The following is a 5,910-nucleotide window of genomic DNA, read 5'->3' on the forward strand; positions in this document are numbered from 1 at the left end:
CAAATCCAAACCACAATGAGATACCACCTCACACCTGTTATAATGGCTAGTATCAATAGGACAAGAAATAACAAGTGTTGGAGAAGATGTAGAGAAAAGAGAATCCTCGCACACTGCTGGTAGAAGCGAAAACTCGATGCAGTTGCTATGGAAACCAGTATGGAAGTTCCTCAGAAAAACTAAGGATAGAATTACCATTTGACCCAGAAATCCCTCTCCTGAAATTTTCGAAAACACTTATTTGTAAAGTTATGTGTCCCTATGTTCCGTGTAGCATTATGCATAATCACCAAGACATGGAAACAACCTAAATGTCCTTCAACAGATGACTGAATAAAGAAGATGCGGTACGTATAGATAAGGAATACTACTTGGCCGTAAAAAAGGTAAAATACTGCCACATGTGACGATATGGATGACTCTTGAGAATATCAAGCTAAATGAAATAAGTCAGACAGAAAAGGATAAGAATCATATGATTTTACTCATATGTGGGACATGAAACAAAAAGCAACAAACAAAACAAACAAACAAACAATGATGGTTACTAGAGGGGAAGGAGGCGAGGGGAGAACCAAGATGTTAAAGAGGGTCAAATACATGGTGATGGAAGGAGACTGGACTTCAGGGATGAGCACGTGATGGAGTATACAGATGATGTATCGTAAAGTTGTACACCTAAAATATAAATAATGTTATTGACTGATGTTATCCCAATATATTTAATTTTTAAAACGGCTTTCAGAGTTTTAATTAGCCATACACAAATCTATAACTCTTTTTAATTGAAGAAAAGTTGATATTCACAAACTCTGCTTTATTAATTGTAAGTAGAAAGAATTACCATAGAAACATAGAAAAAACTTTTTTCTCATTTTGAACGAATCTTCTGTCTGCATCAATATGTCAGTAAAATTCTATACAAAGTTAAACTTAAAAACATCTACCAAGTTTCTTAGAGAACTTTATTACTACTTTAAAGAAACTAAATTAAATTGCTGCTTTAAAATATTCTCTGATTTCCCACTATAATACCACTTTTTCAAAATCACAATAAAGATACATTCCCATGGCTTTTTCATTTCTTTACGGGTTACGTAGAAGGTCTGAATTTTTCTTTTATGTTTTAGACAATTCAATATGAGTCATACATAAGATAGTCTTTTTCTCCATAATATGAGTATAAGAGTTTTGCTGGAAAATATTTATATTGCTTCTATCTCTAATAAAATCTGTAAACACCTGGGCAGAGTATTAAAGAGAGCTCTCAGCTTTTTCCTATATTATGTCTTAGACTGTAGGAACTGCAAGAAACTTGCATAGTTTTTCTCTCATAGGTAAGTGAAGTTTTTAAATTATTGCAAAAATAATATGTGCTTATTATTTTTAAAAAAATCAAATAGTAGAGGATGGTATGAAATAATCCTAGTCCATTCTCCCTGAACTCACTCTCAATTCCACTAGAGGCAGCCACTGTCCAAACATTTTGCATAAAATAGCAAAATGTAAACATGTTTGCATAAATTTTATGATTTGTTTTTTCACTTAATATATTTTTAACTTATTTAAAGTCAACATTTGTAGGCTTACAGAAGTCTGTTAATAGTTGTGGATTATTGCATTGAATAGCAATACGTAATTTATTTAATCTATTCTTGATAGTGAACATCTGTATATATTCCAGTTTAGTTTTAGTAATACAAATAGTGTTGGCCCATTCTTTCAATTTCACAAATTATTTTTTTTATTTTGCTGAACAAGTACACGAGGGAACACAAAGTTTAATGCTTATATTGTTTTTGTTTGTTTGTTTGTTTGTTTTTGCCCATAGCCAGTTCTGACATCTTAAGTGATCATCAAAATGATTAAAACCTCTTTTGGTTAATTTTATGTGACCGTTTATCACATAATTGTCTTTATAGATTTTGTGAGGATTTGTCACATGTCTCATGGAAGTTTTCATCTGTACTTTCTCACAAAAAACAAAAATAAAATCGAGACATTTAACGTGAACTGCTACTCTGGAAGTCGCAAGGTATTTAGATGACTGGGATACCAGCGAAATGAATTCCCTCCTTTCGTCGCATTACTTTGTAGAGGGTGGAGGTTAAGGTGACCGGATTTTAGAATGTGTAACGCTGCATTCAAGCCCCGGTTCTGCCATTAACTGGTAGCTTAAAAAGCAGTGTTAAAAGATTTTTAAAAGTTACTTAATATTTTGAAACCTCAGTTTCTTCATTTGTAAAATATGGACAATTATAAAAATTAGCTTTATATGAATATAGGGATGCTATGGATTACAGAAGATGTGCAAGTAAAACTTCTAACACAGAGCTTTGCACACTGTACATACTATATCTCAGCTGTTATTATCATCACCGTTATAATTTTTTTTTATAAAACCATTATTTGAATCACCTTACAGTTGACTCTCCACCATATATGATAAAATAATCTTAACTCCTCTCAGCATGATCTATCTGGTCTTTAATGACATGTGTCTACTGTCCACCTCTCCAGCCTCCTTTTTTCTTGTTTTTTTCTGGCTTTATTAATGTATAATTAAAAAATAAAAATTATTTATATTAAAGTATACAACATGATGTTTCGATATACATAAACATTGTAGAATGATTGCCACAATCAAGCCAACCGACTTTTCCATCACGGCTACCTTTTAAAAAAAAATTGTGGTGATAACACTTAAAATTTACTTCCTTAGCAAATTTCAATTAAGCAATACAGTTTTATTAGCTATGGCAAAACCATACTGTATGCTAGATCTCAAGGAAAACTTGGTACCCTTTCTCCAACATCTTCCCATTTCCTCCACCACCCTGGCCCGTGGCAACCACCATTCTACTGTCTGCTTCTATGCATTTCATTTTTTAGATTCCTCCTATAAGTGAGATCATGCAGCAAATTATTTTTCTGTGTTTGATTTATCTTGGCTTATGCCCTCCATGTCCGTCTATGTTGCTGGAAATGGCAGGATTTGCCTCTTTTTCTTAAGACTGAATAATATTCCATTGTCTATATATACCACATTTTCTTTATCCATTTATTCATCGATGGACATTCAGGTTGAATACATATCATGGCTATTATAAATAACGTCGCAGTGAACATGGGAATGCAGATATCTCTTTGACATCCTGATTTCATTCCTTTGTATATATACTCAGAAGTGGGATGCTGTGTTACATGATAGTTCTATTTTTAATATTTTGAGTAACCTTCATGCTGTTATCCATAATGGCTGCACCAGTTTACATTCCCTAAAACAGTATACCAGGGTTCTTTTTTCTCTGAATCCTTGCCAACACTTGTTATCTCTTTTCTTTTTGTTAACAGCTATCTTAACCCATGTGAGGTGGATCTCGTGGTTTTAATTTGCATCTTCTCAAATGACCAACTCTTACTTTGTTAATCTTTTCTACTGTTTTTCTAGTCTCCATTTCATTTATTTCTGCTTCACTTTTTATTATTTTCTTCCTTCTCTTAACTTGGTTCTTCTTTTTCTAATTCCCAGAGGTATAAGTTAGGTTGTTTATTTGAGATCTTCCTATTTTTTTTTTTAACATAGGCATTTATCACTATATATCGCTCTTTTAACACTGCTTTTTAAGCTTCTTACAAGTTTTGGGATGTTATGTTTCATTTTTGTTTGCCTCAAGCTACTTTCTCTTTTCCCTTTTGATTTTTTTTTTTTTGACTTATTGGTTGTGCAAGACCATGTTTAATGTCTGTGCATTTGTGAATTTTCCATTTTTTTTCTCCTGATTTCTAGTTTCATTACATTGTAGTTGCAAAAATATTGTTGCTATTATTTCAGTCTTCTTAAATTTGTTAGACTTACTTTGTGACCTAACGTATGATCTATCATGGAGAATGTTCTGTGTACACTTGGGAAGAATATGTATTCTGCTGCTGTTGGATAGAATATTCTCTATGTGTCTGTAGGGTCCATTGGTCTATAGCCTTGCTCAGGTCTGCTGTTTCCTTATTGATTTTCTGTCTGAGTGATCAATTCATTGTTGAAAGTAGGGTATTGAAGTCCCCACTATTATTGTAATGTTGTCTGTTTTTCTTTTTAGTTCAGTTAATATTTGATTTATATATTTAGATGCTCCAATGTTGGGTCCAGATATATTTATGATTGTTATCTCCTCTTGATTTACGTACATGGTGTTCTGTACATACCACCTTTAAAGAACTTATAGTGTCAGTGTTATTTATTTGTGTGTCTCTCTTACCTCTAAACCAACAGTTCTTAATCCTTGGCGGGTGGATGGGAGGATGGGTTAAGACTTCTTTTAGATGCAGTAAAAGACGTCAATCTTCTCTTATTCTCTCTCCCATTTAGAACCCATGCCCTAAGCTTTAGACAATTCATAGAAAACTCTGAAACACACTCTTGTTCCCAAGTTAACTATATCCAAACTAGACTGTGAGCTTTAAAAGGCAAAGGTAGTTATTTTCACTTTGTTAACTCTAAATGTCTTGTACCATGTTTGACTCAGAATAAGAGTTAAAAGTACTATTTATCAAATAAATATTAATTTACAAGTAAAAGAAAATGCCAACTAATTTGCTAGCCTCCACTGACCAATACAACTAATTTTGTGAGTATTTTCTGAACATCTGTTATGTACCCAGTGCTGTTTAAGTCTGCCCCATACACCACTTCATTCCCTCTAAAATAAATTATAACAAATAAAATTAGAGATAAGATTTTCTACTATAATCTCATTAAAATAATAATAATTGGATTTAAGGATGTATTCTTCAGGGTCTTAAATATGAATTACATGACAAACAAACGAATATAAAATAGAGGTCTATAAAAGTGAATTGGCAAATATTTCAAAGTGCTTGAAATTTCTGAAATTAAAAAGAGCAAATTCTTAGTCTTTAAAGGCTACTGGGACAAATTATAAATCAAAATTTAAAAATCAGAGTTAAAGCTTCTGTCCTTAATCCCAATAATAAAACTAAAAGATTGGTTCGGAATATGTTCTTTAAGATCTTAAACACATGCACTATGACAACAAACTAATTCAATCTATGTGGTTGAACCTTTATACAATTTAAAAAGTAAAAAAGTTTAAAACTCTTATTCTGTTCCTTATACTGAAGAGTTAATAAATTAGAAAAAGAAAACTACTGACAAAAGAAAATTAAAAATACTGGGGCTTATTCAAGAGCCATGTTTATCACCAGCAACACAAAGTATGAAGGCTAAGTTCATCATTGATTTTTATACAATAAAAAAATAATATTTATCCTTTAATTATAAACCAGGACTAAAATGCTTTGTTAACTATAAAAATCTCCCTTGAGGGTAAACATCGAAGTCTCAGTAAGCGAAATTCCAATTATTCTGAGCTTTGAACTAAACTCAATTTTCATTTCACTGCACTCTACTTTCAAGAGAAAACTGCTATAGATACAAAAACAAACTGAGACAGGAGATTTATTTTGGTTTTCACTTTTTAAGCAAATTCCAACTACCTAACAAATATTTATTTTGGATATTTACCATATACAAGATAATTTACTACACATGGTAGAGGACTAGATAATAAAAGACCTATTCTCTACCATTAGCAAGCTTATGACTAAAAACATCCACTTCTGACCAAGATGGTATAACATAGGGTAGATTTACTGTCTTGCCTGAAACAATCAATAAACCAAAATAATATATGAAGCAATGGATTTTTGGACAGCAACCATAAAGAAATGAAAGATAGTTTAAAATTTAAAAAATAAAAAATTCTCCTTTTGAAAAGACATTATTAAGAAGATTAATTGGCAAGTCAGTGACTGGAAGAAAATATTTGCAAAGCACATATCTGATAAATGATTTGTATTCAGAATATATAAAAAATTTTCAAAATTTAATAA

This window comes from Pteropus vampyrus, unplaced genomic scaffold (genome assembly GCF_000151845.1).
Source record: "Pteropus vampyrus isolate Shadow unplaced genomic scaffold, Pvam_2.0 Scaffold28, whole genome shotgun sequence".
Classification (NCBI taxonomy): Eukaryota; Metazoa; Chordata; class Mammalia; order Chiroptera; family Pteropodidae; genus Pteropus; species Pteropus vampyrus.